We start from the raw sequence: 23,310 nt of genomic DNA, 5'->3' as shown, positions 1-23,310 counted from the left end.
TAAAAACGAGCAGTGTATAATGTGATGGAAAAATGAATCCAGCCAGCAAAGGAGACAATATGGACAATCACAAGACATTAGTAAGTGCTTTGTATTAACTTTCTCTACATGATGAATGCCATTTGCTGAAGTGAGAGGACCCCTTTAATGGGTGATGGATTAAAAATCACATTAATGAACAGATTGTTGGACGTTAAAGGAATTTCTTAGTAAAAGGTTGGAATACTGTAGATAATGGGAGAGTTTATTTGCCTGAGCTTCAAGTCAAAGTGCAAGACCCTACTTTTAATGGTTGGCAATTATTTGCTGTTACACACCCGGCACCCGGGGAGGCATGTTGTGGGTGGTAATGCGGATGACCTGTGCAGAGGGTTAGTCTAGTTCCCAGGATATTGTTCATAGATACACAGCTCATTATACACCAAGAGACTATGCCGGGCCCTGAATGTGGCCTCGTCAACAGGAAGAGGCATAATGTGAGGTGTGAGCAGGGGTGTGTGATAACGGCGGCCCTGGCTTTAACAAGAATGTGCACGTTATCAGTATAATCTATAGTGCGTCACCAAATATACACAGTCCCTTCATCTGCACTGAAAATGTTATTGCTAACATGCACAATATAAAAATTAGTGTTGAGCGAAGACCTGAAGTTCAGGACAAATTTGATTTGCTGCAAAGCCGAATTTTCTTGTGCTTCGTGGTAATGAATCGATTTTACCTGAAATAGCGTAAAAAAACAAAAACAAAACAAAAACATTCTTACCTCATCTATTTGCTCGCGAAGGGCCATCTTGCTTGAAGATCTCGCAACGAAATCCAGTGTGCGGTGACGTATGATGTCACCACGCCGGCCGGCGTAATGGTGTAATCACCGGCTGCGCGAGATTTCAAGCAAGAAGGTGGCCGCCGGACCGTCGAGAGCAAATGGATGAGGTAAGTAGCATTTTTATTAATTTTTTTAAATTTTACACTCTGTTATTGATATCAGATTCCGCGATCAGTGATGAACGGGACATCTGAGGGCTACAATGACGACGAGCAGTGCAATCGCCTTCTCCCTGTCATTGAACCCACTACTTATTTGTAACAAAGCAATTTTTTGGTAAAATTCGTCAAAGCAGCCGAATCGAATTTTTGAATAATTTACTCATCTCTAATAATAATAATATGCTATAAAGTGGTGGTCTCCACCCTGTTGTTTTCCAAGTGATGTCAACCTCCCAGCTTGTCCGAAAAGCCTTTGTGTTGATGCAAAATGATCAAATTCAGACTGACTGCTTAAAGGGAACGCATCACATTGTACATGTAGTCCTATCTGTGGGCGGGGTGTTTGAGAACAGGAGGAGCTGTGCAGATTGATACACTCCTCAGCACTGAAATATCAGCACCAAGAAGGACAAAATGTAAGGTTATACAAATCGTGAAAGTAGCAGGTAGAGAAGAGCGAATTGAAGCTGACAAAGTGGAATTCGATCCGAATTTCAGGAAAAATTAGATTCGCAACGAATGCGAATTTCCTCGCGCTTTGTGGTGACGAAACGCATTTTTCCTAAAATGGCGGCTATACGTGTGAGGACTGAGGACATGGGGCAAGAAAATCTGGGAAGGTGGGATCACCCAGATAGACACTCATGCATGCAGCCAATCAGCAGCCAGCCAGCCCTGTGATGTCACAGCCCTATCAATACAGCAGCCATTTTAGATTCTGCCATTTTCCAGAGTTCTAAGTGCAGGGACAGACGTGTGAAGGCACTAGGGACAGCAATAGGGAAAACCTCATTGTGAACAAAAAAACTGAAAAAACGAGTTAGAAGTGCAGGGAACGATAAGGAGGAATCATTTCACAGCATCTTAGTGCAGGGAGAGACGTCAGAAAACGCTAGGGATAGTGCTAGTAAAGCGATTTATAAGTGCAGGGAAAGGATAGGGAGGAATCATTGCACAGAATCTTAGTGCAGGAAGAGACGTCAGAAGGCGCTAGGGACAGTGCTAGAAAACCGATTTACAAGTGCAGGGAAACATTATTTGGGGATCCAGATAGCCATTGTACAGCTCTATCTGTAAAGAATAAATCAAGGCAACTGGTCCTACTGTAGATTTCTTGAAAACATTTCACTCGTTCTTCCAACAAGCTTTCTCAATTCTGAGTGACTGTACAAGAATTCTCTGGGAATAAATATGTAACTGAATCAACATCTGGTAATTATACCCAGCATGGGGTCAAAGGTGTTGATTCCATTATCCTAATTGGAGTCAGTAGGTGATGATGACCTCCCAGAAAAAGGTGTCAAGACAGTATTGTATGTGGCAGACAATAGATGTCTAACCCCCCCCCCCCCCCCCGCCTCTATTCAAGCTTGGCTTCTGCATTTTTACGTAGATGGCCTCCTTCACACCTCGTTTGTACCAATCGGCCTCCTTATCCAAAACACGTACTTGACTGTCTTCAAAGGTGTGACCTGTTTCTTTTAGATGTAAGTACACGGCTGAATCTTGACCAGAGGTTTTGGCTCTTCTATGCCGAGCCATACGCTGATGTAGTTGTTGTTTTGTTTCGCCGGCAACCCAGCAACACACTGAGGCAACAACTGGTTCACCCCAAAGACCCAACGCCTAAACACAAAATGGACAACATTGTGTACGCAGTCCAGTGCAATGAGGAATGCTCAGAACTGTATATCGGCAAAACAAAACAACAACTACATCAGCGTATGGCTCAGCATAGAAGAGCCAAAACCTCTGGTCAAGATTCAGCCGTGTACTTACATCTAAAAGAAACAGGTCACACCTTTGAAGACAGTCAAGTACGTGTTTTGGATAAGGAGGCCGATTGGTACAAACGAGGTGTGAAGGAGGCCATCTACGTAAAAATGCAGAAGCCAAGCTTGAATAGAGGCGGGGGGTTAGACATCTATTGTCTGCCACATACAATGCTGTCTTGACACCTTTTTCTGGGAGGTCATTATCACCTACTGACTCTAATTAGGATAATGGAATCAACACCTTTGACCCCATGCTGGGTATAATTACCAGATGTTGATTCAGTTACATATTTATTCCCAGAGAATTTTTGTACAGTCACTCAAAATTGAGAAAGCTTGTTGGAAGAACGAGTGAAACGTTTTCAAGAAATCTACAGTAAGTCCAGTTGCCTTGATTTATGTGGCAAACCCGCGCAAGTAGGTACCCAATTGCAGTCAGTTTTGACTGCGATTGCGTTCCGTTCAGTTTTTATCGCAATGTGTTTTGCACAAGCGTGATAAAAAACTGAATGTGGTACCCAGACCCGAACTTCTTCACAGAAGTTCAGTTTTGGGTTAGGTGTTGTGTAGATTGTATTATTTTCCCTTATAACATGGTTATAAGGGAAAATAATAGCATTCTTAATACAGAATGCATAGTACAATAGGGCTGGAGGGGTTAAAAAAATATAATATTAATTTAACTCACCTTAATCCACTTGTTCGCGCAGCCCGGCTTCTCTTCTGTCTTCTTCTTTGAGGAATAGGACCTGTGATCACGTCACTGCGCTCTTCACATGGTCCATCACATGATCTTTTACCATGGTGATGGATCATGTGACGGACCATGGGATGAGCGTAGTGACGTCACCACAGGTCCTTTTCCTGTGCACTGCAAAGAAGAAGACAGAAGAGAAGCCGGGCTGCGCGAACAAGTGGATTAAGGCCTCTTTCACACTTGCGTTGTTGGGATCCGGCATGCACTTCCGTTGCCGGAGGTGCCTGCCGGATCCATAACAACGCAAGTGTACTGAAAGCATTTGAAGACGGAACCGTCTTCCAAATGCTTTCAGTGTTACTATGGCACCCAGGACGCTATTAAAGTCCTGGTTGCCATAGTAGGAGCGGGGAGCGGGGGAGCGGTATACTTACAGTCCGTGCGGCTCCCCGGGCGCTCCAGAATGACGTCAGAGTGCATGGATGATCCATGTGATCACGTGATCCATGCGCTTGGGGCGCCCTGACGTCACTCTGGAGCGCCCGGGGAGCCGCACGGACGGTAAGTATGCTGCTCCCCTGCTCCCCGCTACACTTACCATGGCTGTCAGGACTTTAGCGTCCCGGCAGCCATGGTAACCACTCTGAAAAAGCTAAATGTCGGCTCCGGCAATGCGCCGAAACGACGTTTAGCTTAAGGCCGGATCCGGATCAATGCCTTTCAATGGGCATTGATCCCGGATCCGGCCTTGCGGCAAGTCTTCAGGATTTTTGGCCGGAGCAAAAAGCGCAGCATGCTGCAGTATTTTCTCCGGCCAAAAAACGTTCCGTACCGGAACTGAAGACATCCTGATGCATCCTGAACGGATTTCTCTCCATTCAGAATGCATTAGGATAATCCTGATCAGGATTCTTCCGGCATAGAGCCCCGACGACGGAACTCTATGCCGGAAGACAATAACGCAGGTGTGAAAGAGCCCTAAGGTGAGTTAAATTAATATTATATTTTTTTTAACCCTTCCAGCCCTATTTTACTAAGCATTCTGTATTAAGAAATCTATTATTTTCCCTTATTTTCATGTTGTTATAAGGGAAAATAATAATGATCGGGTCTCCATCCCTATCGTCTCCTAGCAACCATGCATGAAAATCGCACCACATCCGCACTTGCTTGCGGATGCTTGCGATTTTCAGGCAGCCCCATTCACTTCTATGGGGCCTGAGTTGCGTGGAAAAACTTGATTTTTACGCAAAGCGATTTTTACGCAACGCACAAGTTTATTGCGTGAAAATCACCGCTCATGTGCACAGCCCCATAGAAATGAATGGGTCCGGATTCAGTGTGGGTGCAATGCGTTCACCTCACGCATTGCACCCGCGCGGAAATCTTGCCTGTGTGAAAGGGGCCTTAGTGACGTATTTCGGTTGAAAAACTAATTTGATTCAGCGTTCAGAGCTGCAGTTATATGTAGTAAAATTTCTATTGTAACATAAGCTGTATTGCAACAGCTGAAATACGCTTTTTCCCCCTCCACACTAATTGTTAAAACTTGACCTTTATTATTTGCCATTAATACCTAAATCTACCAACTTAATGAGAACCTAAACATTAAAACTTCCAGGGTGAGCTGTTGGTCTCTCACTGAGATTCTGTGTACTCTTGAATAGCGTCTGTGACTGCGCGCTTCCACAGGCGCTTGTGTTAATTCGCTCTGCTATCTGTATTCATACATTCCGGTCACTACCTGGGCTAAAAATCTAACTCAGAATCTGCCCCCCGACATGTTTCGCCGAGTAATCGGCGTCTGAAGGCTGAGTTGATACTTCAGTTATTTGGTCAGTTTTGGCCCCGTGACTGCCCAAATAAGTGACGTGTGCAGTGATTCTAAGAGCGACGCCTGTCATCTGCATGTCATACTGACTCACAGTATTATTTCACTACCACAGCAGACTCCCTATACATGTTACTGCAAGGCACAGTGTTCTACACCACTATAAAGGCTCTCTGCAGCCCTGAAATAGCTGTTTTCTAAGGTAATTCGCCGCAAATAAATTTGGTTTAAAGCAAAATTTTCAGCGAACCAGCTGAATCAATTTTTTTTTAAAATTCACTCATCTCTAGTAGAAGGTATCACTAAGTTCTGCAAGTAATCTAATATTTTGGGTCCATTCACACGTCCGAAATTTCTATGGGGCAGCACGATGGGCTGCCCGGATACGGACTTGCGGACCGCACTTCCGGGTCTGCAATTCCGTTCCCGAAAAAAATAGAACATGTCCTATTCTATTAGTGCCGGCGATGCACATTGCCGTGTCCGTGTTTTGCGGATCCGACAGAACCCTTGAACTGAAAGACCTTGACTTATCATTCTGATAGATCACTACGCTCCTAGGCCGAGATGTCAGCACTGTGCAACGTTGCGTGTCCTGGTGGTTGGAAGAACAACGAAGAACTGAAATGACAGGAAGAGGTGCACAAAGTCGATCGTCTGATTAGAAGAATGGTGAATAGTGATCACTTCTATACTGCAAGTGAAATTGAACATCACATCCCAAGCTTAGTGCGGCAAACAGTGTCTACACAAACTAACAGAAGGTGTCTACATGACATTGGACTATAAGCCAGATAGAGGTGGACACCCCCGCTCTCAAAGGCTATCATGGTGCACAGCAAGATGGCAACGGAGGCTGGAATGAAGGTCTATCCTCTTCAGCAATGAATCTTGCTTTTGTCTCAGATCCAATGATAGCTGGAGATTGGTCTGGAGACTACGTTGGTAACGCCATGAAAAGGCCTTCACAAGGTAATGTCACACCGGTCCTACTCCTGGGATTATAGTGTGGGGTGGCAATGTACGGTAGCCGGACCCCTCTTGTCTTCATTTCAGGTACACTAACAGCTCGGTGTTACATTGATTTGGTCATGGAACCAGTGCTATGGCCATTTCTCCAAAGTGTCCCAAGGGCCATTTTTCAGCAGGTCAACACAAACCTGCATGTTGCTTGTGCTACTGTAAGCAGCCTACATGGTGTAAACGTGCTTCCATGGCCTGAAGCATCTGCAAACTTGCCTCCCATCGAGCACATCTGAAACGTCATTTTTCAGTAATTGCAAAGGGAGCTGCCAGCAATGGATCTTAATGAAGTGCATTCAATGTGGCAGAACATTCCTCAGACAACCATTCATAACATCGCTGATAAAATGAACTTCTCTGTTTGGAGCTCACACTCGATAAGGAATAAATCGAGATGTTGTGAATATTTTATTTCCATTTTTTGATCACTTGCACATCATTAACATGTCTATTGATCCAGTTTTCCATAATTCTATGACTTTTCCTTCTTAGTGTTGCAATTTCAATGTTAATGAGTGCATACAGCTTTGTGGGAAAAGATTCAGTAAAGAATACATTTGCAAACAGAACTAAGACAAAATTCAGAGCATGCATGGAACAGACTCAAGAGCATGGTAAACAGGACTAGGACAACCGATAAAGTCAGACTGCTGAAAGACAAAGAACAGACCAAACAGAAACTAAATAACAGATTTCACCAATCCATACACAGACAGAGCATGGCAAGATTCAACAGAGTCAATGTTGCATAGCCAGAGACAGGACCCTCAATCTCTAGCAAGGTAACAACTCAGGAAATATATTGTAGACCAATGAACTCATCAGTCAAACAGATGCAAATACAAAACTGTAAAGGGGGGATATTAATCACCAATATTTATGCAAATATCGGTAATTAATATTCATAAATAGGAGGAGTCGACTATTGATAACTCCGCCTATTTATGCCTTTATATAACAATAACAATATTTTCACTATGCCTTACACTGATCGCTACACTAGCTGCATGCGCCTTACTAACTATCGCCAATAACTACACGTTACACAGATAGATACAAATATAACAGTATTTATTAACAATACACTGCGCAATACACTAACATTACAGCACTAATTATACAGTACTCAACTACACTACACGTTCCCAATTCCACCCATAAACTAACTATACGATACACACATTCAATATTAACAGCCCACTCACCTAGTACTATAAACTGTCCCTATGGGGTAGACGAAGGTTGACGGTGGTCTTACAAGGGTGTAAGCCGACCTCAAAGCATTAAAGGGTTACTAGGGGAGTATAGGGTTACCAGGGGAGTATAGGGTTACCAGGGGAGTATAGGGTTACCAGGGGAGTATAGGGTTACCAGGGGAGTATAGGGTTACCAGGGGAGTATAGGGTTACCAGGGGAGTATATAGCAGTGGGGTATATAGTAGTGGGGTATATAGTAGTGGGGTATATAGTAGTGGGGTATATAGTAGTGGGGTATATAGTAGTGGGGTATATAGTGGGGTATATAATAGTGGGGTATATAGTAGTGGGGTATATTGTGAGTGGTGAGAGTGGTAGGGGGTATATAGAGAGAGAGAGTAGTGGGGTATATTGCAGGGGGGTCCGGAGGGTATACAGATGATGCAGGGGGATCCGGAGGGTATACAGATATAGAGTGATACTTAGGATTAATGCTCGTTGTCCAGGGGTCGCTCGTTCGTCTAAGGGGGATCTCCTTCAGCGGCAAGGGGGGCGGCACGGCTCTTCCTCCCCAGTGCTGGGTCCGTGGGATATTTATATCCCACGGCCCGCACTGCCGCACCGCCCACAGGGTGGCACGCGCGCACACCACTATTGGAGACACGTGGGCCGTCGCAGTGAGATGATGTCACTGCGCCGGCCCGTGCGTCTCCTGAACGAGCGCATCGGGGCCGCGCTTTCATACCAACAGGCGGGGGAAGCCTTTGATATCCCGCCTGTGGTATTTAGCATTCCGGCCAGCGAGATGTTAATTTCGCTGCCGGAATGCGCATAATAGAAGAAGGGGAGAAACCTCCTCTCCTTCTATCATGTATAATTGTCTCCAGCGGCGCTGGTGACAATTATATCAAAGGGCTCAGATTCTGTGGAATCTGAGTCCTTTGAAGTTATCAGGATGACCAGACCTTAGTCTGGTCATTCTGATACAATCAACCAGATTGCATCTGTGTGAATGCTTGGGGGACATTCACACCGATGCATCTGGTTTCAGATGTATGGAGGGGGGGGGAATATCATATAATATATATCTATATATGTGTATGGATGCATGGGGCACATCCATACACATGTATACACCAACATAGGGGACAAATACACACACATCAGGGGGCATAAGGGGCCCAGTTATATACATGTATACATATCCCAGTTATACACATGTATACAAGGGGCCACTGCCCTATACATATTATAAAGGGGGATTATAGAAATACATATACATATATATATAGAAAAGGGGGCCACAGTATATATGCTAAGGGTGCATATATTTCCCACAGGGGCCACCATGAGTCCCTGTGGGCACCCATGGGCAAACGCGCACAGATGCTTGGCACATCTGTGCACATCATCCCAGGATGCGGTAGTACATGTATGCATATATACCATACATGGCCGCACGTGATTGCATGCATGTATGGGTATATATGCATACGTCTCAACTCTTCCTCAACAATCCCCCTGTTGTCGGAAATACGACAATATCTTGGGAGAAGGGTTGAGATGTATTTGCCTCCCCTTCCCCCTCAACCCCATCTTCAGTGATAGTTCAGGAAGAACTGTAGTGTCCAACAGGTTCTTAGGTACCTAGACATCACCCCTCCAGGTTTCCTCTGACCTGCCGTTCACCGTAACCTACTCCTCCATCCACCGGGCACACCATCTTCTTCTTTAGAACTTTCTTGACCTCTTTTATCTTGATCAGTCCCTCCTACTGTCATCTTGGACTTCCGGAGCGGCTTGACCCTTGCAGTCTTTGACTGGTCTTCCGTTGTTAGCCACCCCTGGGGTTGGGGTGACCACACTCTTACTGTCTCTCAGCAATGCTGCCGATCTTCAAGTCCATCTCGCCCCAAAGGAATCTGGAGCGGGTTGACCTTCGCAACCTTAGTCTTTTACTGCGCCAACCTTCAGGTACGACTTTTGCCAACATCTTGTGTTCAGTCTGGGTAGGTGCGGTACTCCCATGGACAGGTTAGTAGGTCTTTACTAGGCAGGTCAGTTCTTCCATAGAGCGGGGTGATGTCTCGGAACCCAAATTCTAACGGTGGAGAACACCTCCGCCACACTACACATCCAGCCCTTCCCTTATGAACTTCACTATTCCAGGGTTCAAGGTGGCAAATTACAAACAGAGGGGCCCTGTCCCTGTCGTGTCCTAATCTAATCCCCATTCATACAAAACATCTATCACAATTCCCCTTCCCCTCCTCCAACCCACCCACACCCAAAAACATTTATATGCAATACTATGAGGTCTCAGGATGGGCAGGGTGTACCTCCGAAAACCTCATACGCACCAGTCCAATATACATCACATAGGGTCTCAAGATCAATTAGAGATTTTCCATCCTGAATCCCCCCCCCCCACATGAATTGTCCTGTCTTTAGAATCTTCCTCGGCTTCAGGGGTTGGTGGAATCAAGTCCTGAGCCTCCGGCGATTGTGTTCGTGAAGCGCCGTCTGGTTCTGGCTTAGTTGGTCCGTTAGTCTCTTGACCCTCCGGTACATCCACCCCAGTCCTATGTACATGAGACCGACCAGAACCAGTAGCACTATCACCGGGTGTATCAGCAAATTAAAAAACGAGGTTGCCTTAGGACTGTATCCAAAAAGACTCTCCCACCATGAGATCTTTGAGTCCTTGTCCAAAGCTGTGGCAACTGCGGTAATTTTCATTCGGTCATGGGTAAGTCGAATAGTGGCCTGTTTCTCCGTCTCCCGAAGATGTTGTAAGATTTCTTCCTCTTGGCTGAAATCCATCAGGAGCTGTTTAAGTTCTTTGCCGAGGCCAAGGGGAATCTTCTGAAGTCTCACGGGAACATCGGGGCGGATGTCGAGTCTTCTTTCCGGGGTGATTGGGGTTCTTCCTTGCTGTCCTGCGACGTCCAGACCTAGAACGGGGCTAAGGGTACAGTACGCTCCGGGGAAGAGTGTTCCTCGCTCGGTACAATTGAATCCATAAATTGTATATGACCCATTATTCCCTTGGTACCAACACCAATATCCCTGTCCCAAGTATTTTAAAGAGGATGAAGGTATTGGGTTGACCTTCATCTCACAGGTCCCCTCGGTGTTCCAACACTGGTGCCCAAGCACCCGATCTCGACCACCCTGACATAGGATGGCATCCTCTCTCAACCAACATCCTTCTGTGTCAAACAAAGAAGGATGGCCTTCTTCATAGGTTAGAACGCTCGAGGGGAGCTGGGGATGAAGTACCGTTCGGTTGTTCATCACCGTACCTAGATTGATGACACTGTATCCCTGTCTAGTGCGACCGGACACAGGTGCCAATGACGAAGCAGTACAGGTTGAATTTCGACACCCATGCCACTGAACCGCCCACCAGTTGGTGTGGTTGATGGCGAAAGGAGAGATCAGTGGACTTATTCGCTGGCGGAGGTTGAATGGGAAGTGGCCGTTGTGTAGTGCTGAGACAATATGTTTAAGGTTGTCCGAGAGTTCGCTTTGGACCTGCGTACACGCCAGAGCAAGCTGAGCCCGATCCTGCTCCTCTAACAGACCCACCACTAACCTCCTAAACTTCTCACGTATAGCAGAAGATAGAGAGGTGGTGGCATCAATGTGCGAATGCTGTAAACCCTCTAGGACGTGGTTTACATCAAGCTGGGTCCTGAATCCTTCCCCGGCATGTCGCGCAACTTCTCCAAGCTTATTTCTCAGGACTTCCATATCCATAGTGTTCAGGGCGCCCACTCCCAAAGCGCCTCCGCCAAGTCCCATAGCCACTAGATCTCTCCTCCCCCTGTTCTTCCTGCGTGGGGGGTCGTCTTTTCTTATCTCTTGTCCCGCCTCTATCCAACCTCTTACCATGTCAATTTGGTTCCTGACGAACTCCTCACACCTGTGATCCCAATGGTCAACTCGGAAGTCATCTACGGAAATTCTCCAGGTAAATAGGATGAATTTGGCGTCCGTGATGATTTTCCAGGGGGATGACAGTTGAGGAGCTACAGGATATGCCAATTGATGGATAGGGGCGGTGCAAGAGTCGGAATGTGGTTTTACCGGTTGGAGATCTTCTGTATCGTAGGGGACCCTCACCACTGTTGCACAGATCTGTCCCCTTCCTTTGAAGGGGTACCACTGATCGTTTTCTCCAGCCTGTAACACTAGCTTCCCTACAGGTTTTGTTTGGGACAGATAGACCCACTGAGTAAAGGTCCAGCACCCCTCGTCTGCTGTCTCACAAAAAGGCCATTTAAACGAACCATCTATATTGATGTCAAAGTTAATATCTCTACCCCTGGGGTCCTTACAATCGGAAGACACATACCTCCCCCGGTATTCTTCAGTCATAGGAGTACCATCCATCCATACATCCACCGTAGGGGTGTCTATCCCGTTGCACACCAAATCCCAACTCCAGGGATTAGTGTCCAACATCACCATCTGGGTTTCTTGCTCCCAGTGAGCATAGGTGACAAAATAGTATCCTGTCACCTCAGAAACACAGTTGTCTCTCATGATGGTGATCATGAAAGACCGTATGGATGGAGATCCCCTTAACCGAGCATACCTGGGGTCCTTTGCGTCGGTCCGTACCTTTAAAACTGTGGCTCGATATAAGCCTTCCAGTTTCACCAGACCACTCTGATCGTTCCAGATGGCTTGACCAGAGTCACTGCAGTTTAATTTTAACATCATTATATTGGTTCGTAAATAATCAGTGGACACATGTCCCTGAACGTAACTGGATTCCCTGGTGATAATCATCTGGGAATCTCTTAACATGCAATAAGCCTTCAGGGTGCCTTTTACTGGAATGGGCCTATCAAAATATGTCCTAACCCTTAACCTGTCTAGGCTATCCTTCTCCAGGAAGGTAGCCTTCAGGATGTGCCAACCGCTGTACTCTGCCCCAGTGACATCTTCAGGACTCAGTATTCCCTTCTTAGTGCATAACACCGTAGTAGTGTTAGCTCTCACTTGCTGGTATGGGTGCAAGTGTGGGTCTTTAGATACCCATCTTAAGGATTTGATAGGTGTAGGGTCTGAGTCCTGAAAATGCCTAAATTCCTTGAGACAGAGGGCGTGTAAGTCATGTTGAATGGCAGACACATTCTCCACTGGGGTATAATGCTGAATTACACCGTTGGCAAAACCCTCTCTTTGGAAACCATACAGATACCACTGACCTGAAGTAAAGGCGAAGTTCTCGTATGGTTTCCGGATTTTGCCACCCAAACATTCCACCATTAAAAGGCCGGGTCCATTAAGTGATATGTTTGCCATATCAATGTTAGTCCCCAGGCCCTCCCCTGAAGAGGCCGACCCTGCCGTCAACATGCTTACCGCCAGTGTCACAAGCTGGAGACATATCCCGTTCAGAGAATGCCTAGCTCTTCCCTGGTCAAGTGGTCCCATGGCGTGTCTCCCTCTTGTGTACTGTAATTAGATGGAGTGTGATCAGTGGAATGGATTTATCATCGACCCACCAAGCCCTATTACCCCTCCCCCCCTTCACCCAACTCAGAACGGTATATGTTATTGAGTTGGGGAAGCTCGGGTGGCTTTGGCTTGGTCGATGTGAATCCACAAGAGTTCCTGCCGTCTATGGGATTTCTTTTTGTTGGTGATTGGCCTTTGCACTTTCAGCATGGTGTCTCCCATTACTTCAAGGACCTTGTATGGTCCTTCCCAGTTTGCGTCCCAGGGGCCAGCCCGACGGAATACTTTTACCATCACCATTTCTCCTACAGCGGGCATTGGCGTTTCCCCCTGTAGATACGGTTTGTGTAGCCGTATTGCTGCGTGAGGCAGTAGCTCTTTCAGGTTCTGTTGAACCTGTTGGAGAAACATGTCTCTGGCGATGGCGTCTTTCGTGGGCTCTGACACTTGAGGTTCGTTGGGGAGACATAGGGGCATCTTACGTCCGGTCATCAGTTCATACGGGGAGATACTGGTACTGGAGGCTTCGGTGGCTCGAATACCCATCAGCACTGCTGGAAGATAGGTTACCCAAGAGGAACCCTTCTCCAGCAGCGCCTTGGAAAGCCGGGTTTTGATGGTCCGGTTCATCCGTTCCACGATACCCGCTGACTGAGGGTGGTAAGGCACATGAAACCTTTGCTTTATGTCTAAGAGACCACAAAGCGCTTTCATTACCTTACCCGTGAAATGTGTCCCTCTGTCTGATTCTATCACTCTGGGGATACCCCATCGTGACAGAACCTGTTCCCAGAGAACACGGGCAGTCGTGGAAGCCGTTTCATTGACCGTGGGGATGGCTTCTACCCATTTCGAGAAGACATCCACTATTACCAATGCGTAACGGCAGTTACGACTTCCGGTTGGTAATGGTCCAATGAAATCGATTTGTATCGCGGACCACGGACCATCCGCAGGTGGAACCCGTTGCAACACTGGTTTCAGGGCGGATGCCCTTGGGTTGACTTGAGCACACACCAGGCACTGTTGGGTAACCTCCTCTACTGAATGGGACATCCCTGGCCAGTATAATTTGTCTCTCAGGAGAGGCAAGAGTTTATTCCGGCCAAGGTGTCCAAACAGTTGGTGGTTCAATCGCGTCAGTTCTGCTTGCAGATGTTGCGGGACCACCGGAAGAGGAAGTTGCTGAGTACCGGTATCGTAACACAGGATCCCTTGTTGTACAGACCAGGGGTGTTGAGGTGATTTGATGTGTGTCATTAGAAGAGGATCCTTAGATTGTTCCTCTTCAAATGACACCGGGCCGTCACTCAGATGGGTACGTGCTGCAATCCGGTGAGTTGGTAGCGGCACCATGCCCGGTTCCCGGAGGGTACCAGACACTGCCGCTAGTTTGGCCAACTCGTCTGCCTTGTTGTTTCCCATTATCAAAGGTTCATCGCCTTTTTGATGTGCCGGGATTTTGATAATGGCTGCTTCCGTCATATGTGCCATGCCCCACTCCCACAGCTCTTTCAGGACCGACACATGAGCCAGAGGTTTGTTTTGGCTGTCTACAAAGCCTCTCTTCTTCCATATGTCAAGATGCAGGGTGAGGGAGCGAACTACATACGAGCTGTCGCTGTATATAGTTCGTTTCCCTGGGGGCTGAAGAAGCAGAGCTTCTTTGACCGCCTCTAGCTCTGCACGCTGTGCTGACATGTGACCCGGTAGCCTGACAAGACTCTGGGTACCAGTGGTCTCATCCAGTACAGCAAAACCCGTGACATATTCTCCTTCCAAATAGAATCGAGAGCCATCAACAAAGATGACTCTGTCATCTGGACATCTGTCGGTTCTGAACATCTGTGGAGAGTCGTCCAGTTCGGGTTGGCCACAGTCATGTTCGGTTCCAGTCAGGTTTAGCAACTGAGACAGAACATACTTGGCCTTATGGTCCACCTGCAGATTCCGGCCACTGAGATCCATGATCCATCTCCCGAATCTCTGTTGGGAGACTCCAGGGAGAGTATCACGGAGCAAGAGGGCTAAAGGAGAATGTGGAGTCTGCAAGGTGAGGGGTCGGAAGCCTACAATATGCTCGGTAGTCTTGACGGCATAGTGTATGGCTGCCAATTGTTTGGCACATTCATCGAACCCTCGTTCGACGGGTGAAAGTAGCCTGGAGAAATATCCCAGCGGTCGGGCCTCATACCCTACTTTCTGAAGAAGGACCGCTGCGATAGACTCCATCCCTGCATGCGCCTGTATGGCCATTTCCCCATCTGGATGTGGAGTAGCCAACACAGGTGCAGAGGATAGGTCCCTTTTCAAAATTGAAAAGGCCTCTTCCTGTGTCTCGGACCAGCCTTTGATTGAGGGTTCTTCCCCTCTAAGGAGCTCATAGAGAGGTTTTGCTTTGGCAGCAAAGTCCTCTATGAATTCCCTCATAAAGTTGGCCACCCCCAGGAATTTTCTCAAATCCTGAAGAGTGCCGGGTCTGGGTAGCTTCACCATGGCTTCCACACGGGCTGTCATGATTCCTTTGGTTCCAAAGGAAATTTGGACCCCAAGGAAGGTTACCTCCGCTTTGGCCAAATTTGCCTTATGGGGACTCAGCTTGAGTCCTGACTTTGTCAGGAGTCCCAGCAGCTCTTTCAACAGAACCAAATGTTCCTCTATGGTTTCTGTATGCAAGAGCAGGTCATCCACGTATTGTAGAAGGCATTCCGGTCGTGAGAACACACTCAGTACGGCCGCCAATGCCTGATGAAAATACGTGGGGCTGCTGTGTAACCCCTGAGGCAGTACAGCAAACATGTACTGTTTGTCCCCCACCGTAAAGGCAAATTTGTACCGGCATGACTCCGTGAGTTCGATAGAGAAGAACCCGTTAGCAACATCTAGAGTCGAGAATACGCGGCTTTTGCCGCTTATTCTGGCCATGATGTCGGGAGTCTGGGCCACCACTGGAGCTGACATTGGGGTGTATTTATTGAGGATCCGGAGGTCTATGGTGAGCCTCCATGCACTAGTGTCCTTTTTCTTGACTGGCCAGAGGGCATTGTTGCATTTTGAATTACCCTCAATAACCACACCCCTAGTCTTCAACTCCTGGACCGTGTCCATAATTGAATGGGTGGCTTCTGGTGGAAATCGGTATTGGCGTTGAGGTGGAGGGTCAGGACCCTGAATGTCCACCTGAACTCCAATCAGTCTGCCACAGTCATTTTTGCTCTGGGCCCACAGTTCGGGATGCTCGTACACAATAGGCTCCAGGTCTAGATTATGTGAGACCTCAGGCCACTTGTGTTCGAGTATGTCAGTAGAATTTTCTACTGCTTGCAAAGGTGGTCCCAGACAATGGCGTTGGATAACAAACACCTTAGCTCGTCTGGGACCCTTCCACACAATGCAATTTGCCAGATCCAGGATCCACCCATTTTGTGTCATCGGTTCCGATAATGTTGTCAGAACCGGGGTAATACCACATGGGGATCCTAAGGGTCATGTAACTGGTGATCTGGACGATTACTTCCTCTATTCTGTGGGCCTTCACTCCCCCTTGTTGGTGATCAAATCCGATCACCACACACTGAGGGCTGTTGGGATGTAAATCATGTTTGACATTGGTAATGGAGATTTCCGCACCAGTGTCAAGCATGATTTCAGTGTCCTGATTCATTATTTTGGCTTTTATGTGGGGTCTCCCTGAAGAATCCAGTATGATAGGACATACTGGCGCCAGATCTTTAGGGATCCCTGATCTTCAGTCAATTTCCACCAGACTCCCCGTAGGTACCTGTGAGGTACATACTGCCACTTGTGGGTTCTTGCTATGGAACCTTGGTGTGGATTTCGGGGATTCCACACCCGTTACCGAATGTGCTGGAACGTTCGCCACAGACACACGTTTTGGTGTCTGGACCTGTGAATATCCCAGATTTCTCTCAACATATTCCCCCCCTGATTTGGCATAATTAGGTTTCATCTTGAAACCGTTATTATTGCCTGTTCTCTCAGAATTAGTCCGGTTATTACGTGACCATTGTGGACAATTCCTCTTTATGTGCCCATATTGCAAACATAGGAAGCATCGAATGCCTCCCATCCTTTCCAATGGCGGGGCTGTGGGGCGAATAGCCGAGTTACCTTTTGTGTGCTGTACCCGTTCATCCTGAGATGAATCGTGTACCGGCGCACGCTCCGTCACTTTGACAGATTTCTTATTGAGCAGTGTATCCTGTCTGCACTGCTCAATAATCATAGCAGCATCCGTGAGGGATGGCTCCCTAGCTGCACTCAACCGGATTGCAGTGTCAAGGTATGGGAATTTTTCCACAAACATACGTATCATACCCTGTGGAATTCCGATACCATGATCTTTTGTAACCCTTCTGTACATTGCTTCAAACCGACTACACATAGACAGAGGTTCGTCATGTATAGTGGGTTTGAACTTGGACAGGATATCCGGAGTGACGTCCCAATGGCCCGTTGCCAGTCTCATGAGTATGGAGAGACGTTCCTCCTTGTCATAAAACTGTCCATTCATGGGTTGCGTCCTCCCCGTTACCTCATACCTTTGGTTTAGGTGTGTAGGTAACCATAACTTGAATAACTCCATGCGATATTCGTGAGCCACTGAATACTTGTTACAGTGACCCTCGAAGATATCACATGAAGTAAACGGATCTACACTGGGATCATATTTTGGGATCTCCTTGCAGATCCGTAACAGGAAGTTTATCCTTTCCATACTGGAATGGTTAGGATAAAAATCTTCCTGTCTTTCCGGACGCGTTGGCGGATTGGAAGTGGTAAATGGCCAACCACTTTCCTCTCTCCAATCGTTGCCCTGTTCCTGGGATCGGTTGCTACTATTCTCCCTGGGTGTGTGGGTGAAATGTATCGTCCGTTCCACCCGTCCCCTAGTGTCTACTGTATCGGATGTTTGATCCGTGGAAGATCTTGGCGCTGTCGCCGCTATCTCCCCCTGTGCCATTTCCGAAACACAAACCTGTTTCGTGGGCACCATACTGTTAGCACCAGGCCGTGACAGATTCGAGATGACCTGCTGCAAATCCGCAATGGTTTGCGTTTTTGCAGTCAGGTCCTCTCGAAGTTGAACAATCATGTTATCCATAGATACCGTATTGTTCCTGAACTGGTTTATCTCAGTGTACAGTCTGAGCAGTTCCTTATCCATGTCAGAGTAGAAACTCTCCTTGTCCGAGAGTCTAGACTCTAACACGCAAATCTCCCTGCCCCTCTCGACCGTACACTGGGATTTCTCTTGTAGTTGTGTTTGTAATGTGTGTAACTGTTTAATGTTCTCAACACAACAATTGCAGTGGAAGTTTGCAGTGTTGGAAACTTCCTCTGCCTTTGCCGTGCTGTTAAGTGTTTCCAGATGTTCCGGCTTCCAAATGATATCCTCAAAGGTGTGAACCAATTTGGCTAACATTTGGAGCCGTTTTTTGTTTTTTTTAAACATGCTGCGATTAATGCAGAGTTTGTCATGAGCGTATGCCTGGTCCAATAAGGTGGACCATAGCAGCTCAGTGGATTTGTACGTGGTGGGGATGATGGGGTTGTATGTGCTATGTTTGCTGAGGTGTTGCAGTGTGGCGAAGTTCATACTTACTTTTTGACGAGAGGCCATCTTCATTGGTGTCGTTGTTGGTTGTGCTGTTTTGCTGCGTGGAGGAGGTCCTTCAATATTCGGAACGCCTTCTCCCGACCAGCCAGACGACTTCTGTTCGACTTCAATGACGATGGTTCTCTCTTCAGTGGTGTAGGTGATGACTTCTCTCCAGTGGGCGTGTAAGGGAATCAGAAAATATTAATACAGAAAAATCAGAAAATATTATAGATTCTCTGCTGTATAGATTGCTCTGTGTCTGGTTCTGATTGAAAAAAACGCTTTACCTGTACGAACTATCAGGCAATGGACGCTCAGAATCCACTGACCGCGTCCCTCCTGTCTGACTAATTCACAGCGTAAGCGATTCTTCTCACCAAACCCAAACCCAGAAAACAAACTCTTAGCAGTGGGCCTGGCTCGCCAATGTAAAGGGGGGATATTAATCACCAATATTTATGCAAATATCGGTAATTAATATTCATAAATAGGAGGAGTCGACTATTGATAACTCCGCCTATTTATGCCTTTATATAACAATAACAATATTTTCACTATGCCTTACACTGATCGCTACACTAGCTGCATGCGCCTTACTAACTATCGCCAATAACTACACGTTACACAGATAGATACAAATATAACAGTATTTATTAACAATACACTGCGCAATACACTAACATTACAGCACTAATTATACAGTACTCAACTACACTACACGTTCCCAATTCCACCCATAAACTAGCTATACGATACACACATTCAATATTAACAGCCCACTCACCTAGTACTATAAACTGTCCCTATGGGGTAGACGAAGGTTGACGGTGGTCTTACAAGGGTGTAAGCCGACCTCAAAGCATTAAAGGGTTACTAGGGGAGTATAGGGTTACCAGGGGAGTATAGGGTTACCAGGGGAGTATAGGGTTACCAGGGGAGTATAGGGTTACCAGGGGAGTATATAGCAGTGGGGTATATAGTAGTGGGGTATATAGTAGTGGGGTATATAGTAGTGGGGTATATAGTAGTGGGGTATATAGTAGTGGGGTATATAGTAGTGGGGTATATAGTGGGGTATATAATAGTGGGGTATATAGTAGTGGGGTATATTGTGAGTGGTGAGAGTGGTAGGGGGTATATAGAGAGAGAGAGTAGTGGGGTATATTGCAGGGGGGTCCGGAGGGTATACAGATGATGCAGGGGGATCCGGAGGGTATACAGATATAGAGTGATACTTAGGATTAATGCTCGTTTTCCAGGGGTCGCTCGTTCGTCTAAGGGGGATCTCCTTCAGCGGCGGGGGGGGCGGCACGGCTCTTCCTCCCCAGTGCTGGGTCCGTGGGATATTTATATCCCACGGCCCGCACTGCCGCACCGCCCACAGGGTGGCGCGCGCGCGCGCGCGCACACCACTATTGGAGACACGTGGGCCGTCGCAGTGAGATGATGTCACTGCGCCGGCCCGTGCGTCTCCTGAACGAGCGCATCGGGGCCGCGCTTTCATACCAACAGGCGGGGGAAGCCTTTGATATCCCGCCTGTGGTATTTAGCATTCCGGCCAGCGAGATGTTAATTTCGCTGCCGGAATGCGCATAATAGAAGAAGGGGAGAAACCTCCTCTCCTTCTATCATGTATAATTGTCTCCAGCGGCGCTGGTGACAATTATATCAAAGGGCTCAGATTCTGTGGAATCTGAGTCCTTTGAAGTTATCAGGATGACCAGACCTTAGTCTGGTCATTCTGATACAATCAACCAGATTGCATCTGTGTGAATGCTTGGGGGACATTCACACCGATGCATCTGGTTTCAGATGTATGGAGGGGGGGGGGAATATCATATAATATATATCTATATATGTGTATGGATGCATGGGGCACATCCATACACATGTATACACCAACATAGGGGACAAATACACACACATCAGGGGGCATAAGGGGCCCAGTTATATACATGTATACATATCCTAATATGTATACACATGTATACAAGGGGCCACTGCCCTATACATATTATAAAGGGGGATTATAGAAATACATATACATATATATATAGAAAAGGGGGCCACAGTATATATGCTAAGGGTGCATATATTTCCCACAGGGGCCACCATGAGTCCCTGTGGGCACCCATGGGCAAACGCGCACAGATGCTTGGCACATCTGTGCACATCATCCCAGGATGCGGTAGTACATGTATGCATATATACCATACATGGCCGCACGTGATTGCATGCATGTATGGGTATATATGCATACGTCTCAACTCTTCCTCAACAAAAACCAAGAAACATTAACTCATTCAATACTGAACTGAGGAGAGATACAATGTACGGTACATTGGTACCAGTTCACATCTACAAGTAACCAAGGCCAGAACAGTGGCAGCATGAACAGCCATAGAATCAATGTCCCAAATTTAAACCCACAAGGCGCCAACGCCTGATCGCATGGTGAATAGCACGTGAAATGCCATTGTATCAGTCAGTATAAGGTTTTTATTTAATGTAAGGATAACATTTTTTTCTTTTATCTTGGGACAAAGTTTTGTTTGAGGTCGGGATAAAATTTTGTTTGAACTTGGGACAAAGTTTGGTTTGATGATGGGATAAAGTTTTGTTTTAACTTGGGACAAAAAATTTTTGATGTCGGGATAAAGTTTTGTTTTATGTCAGAATAAAGTTTTATTTGATGACAAGATAAAAAAAAAATTGATGTCGGGATAAAGTTTTGTTTGATGTCGGGATAAAGTTTTATTTGATGTCAAGATAAAGTTTTGTTTGATGACTGGATAAAGTTTTGTTTGATGACTGGATAAAGTTTTGTTTGATGTCGGGATAAAGTTTCGACAAGATAAAGTTTTGTTTGATGACTGGATAAAGTTTTGTTTGATGACTGGATAAAGTTTTGTTTGATGTCGGGATAAAGTTTCGACAAGATAAAGTTTTTGCTTAATGGGATGAAATGGGATAAAAACTTTGTTTGTCAGGTTAAAGTTTTTGCTTTATATCGGTATAAAGTTTTTGCTTAACATCAGGTTACAGTTTTTTGTTTGTTGTCGGGATAAAGTTTTTGTTTGATGTCAGAATAAAGTTTTTGTTTGAATTAGGGATAACACTTTTGTTTGCAAAGTCTTAGGGTACGGCATTTTTGTTTCAATCTACTATTTTTATACTTGATGACATATAATTAGTTTTAAAACTTCTTTTCCAGCATATTCCCATGACTTGACTTTGATAGAGGTCTTACTCTCTATTTCTTTTTGTAACTTACCAATCACAGTGGTTCAGCTCATGTGACCCTCTTGTAAGGTGTGGGATTATCTGCCCCTCTGAGCTCTGAATCTTCATTTGTTCACATCAGTTTCCAGCAGTATTGTGTATTTGGCCTCGGATGATTTCCTCTATCGGTTGCCTTGCCCATTTATATGATGCAGTCGCTCTTTTGTTCCTTCTCATTCTCAGACAATTACTTGGGCTATTTTTGAATCTAATTAAGAGAACAGCAGCCCCTAGAGGCCTCGAGTGGCAATCAGTTTGTAGGATGAAATAAATGTCATTTAGAAAATGTAGTGTATGGTTCTCGTATGCACTTCATCCATTGACTTTTCACTTTTAGGATCATATGGATTTTAAAACACTGTTTATAGACTCTTAGAAATGTTTGTGGTTTGTTGCTATGGGTCCTAGAAGATAAATATGTCCTCCATATGGTTTCTACAGTCATCCCCCACTGTGCTTCTAGTTAAACCAAATGGATAGGTCCTTTATCTAGAATTTCTCTATCATGAGAACTTTCCTGTTGCTGAAATTTATCATGGGTAGCCTATGACTACATCTCAACTTACTTGTTATGACTTATGCAATATTATATATATATATAGAGTCAGCAGCAAAGGTGAAGCTCCTGTGCCCTAATGCCCAGTTACCAAGAGACATTAATAATACCAATGTCTTCCTATGTCACAGTTGGGCCTTTGGGCCTCTAATCTCGATGTCCAGAGATAGTTTTAATTAGTTAGTACATTAGTAGGTTAGATAAAAATAGCTCCTATAAAAAGAACTTATTTTAGTATTATCACAAGTAATAAAAGTTATATTTTAAACCAATAAAAATCACAATATAAATGCACATGTCAAGAGTAGGCAACCAATAGTCTTGGACTACATGTATATACCATTTGGGCCTCTAAGACACTAGGACTAAGATTCTAACTTTGTAATCCCTATAGCTACACTCTAGTTAGCTCTCCTCCAGATGGAAAAAAAAAAACTGCCTCTCTAGCGCCACCTATTGCTAGCTACTATGTAAGTCAAAGTTCAATTGACTAAATGGTTTTCCGGGTAGAATAAAATATTGATCGCCTGTACTCAGGATAGGGCATTAACATCTGATCGTGGGGGGTCAAACACTCGTTGTAGCCACCAATCAGCTGTTTACTCCTAGAGAGACAGTTTTCTTCCATCTGGAGAAGAACCAAGTTGCCTGTAAGACTTCCTACATCAACTGGTGGTCTACGCCAGAGGAAAATGAAACTTCCCCATTCCCCACTGAGATCTTCCACGCCCTGTACTTATATATATGATCAGTACAAAAAAGAGAGACAGTAATGGAACTGCCATGAAAGGATAGCACCAGTTTTTTTTTTTCCCATTAGAAAGCTGATAGCCCCTTTCGACAGCTTTGTCTTTCTGTATTTTA

The 23,310-nt window shown here is 45.8% G+C and overlaps 1 protein-coding gene across 1 annotated transcript in view; it reads right to left on the bottom strand.

Annotated features, from left to right (window-relative positions):
• Positions 1-22,014, bottom strand: part of GNGT1 (G protein subunit gamma transducin 1) — a 56,780-nt gene extending 34,766 nt beyond the window's left edge. Inside the window, exon 1 of the mRNA XM_040433141.1 lies at positions 21,883-22,014. The gene's annotated coding sequence lies outside the window, so the exon portion shown is untranslated. The remainder of the gene's footprint in view (positions 1-21,882) is intronic.
• Between the last annotated feature and the right edge of the window lie 1,296 nt (positions 22,015-23,310).

The sequence above is a fragment of the Bufo bufo genome, chromosome 5, assembly GCF_905171765.1.
Source record: "Bufo bufo chromosome 5, aBufBuf1.1, whole genome shotgun sequence".
Lineage (NCBI taxonomy): Eukaryota > Metazoa > Chordata > Amphibia > Anura > Bufonidae > Bufo > Bufo bufo.
Note: the sequence above shows the minus strand (reverse complement) of the source record. Positions and strands in the feature narration are given on the sequence as shown.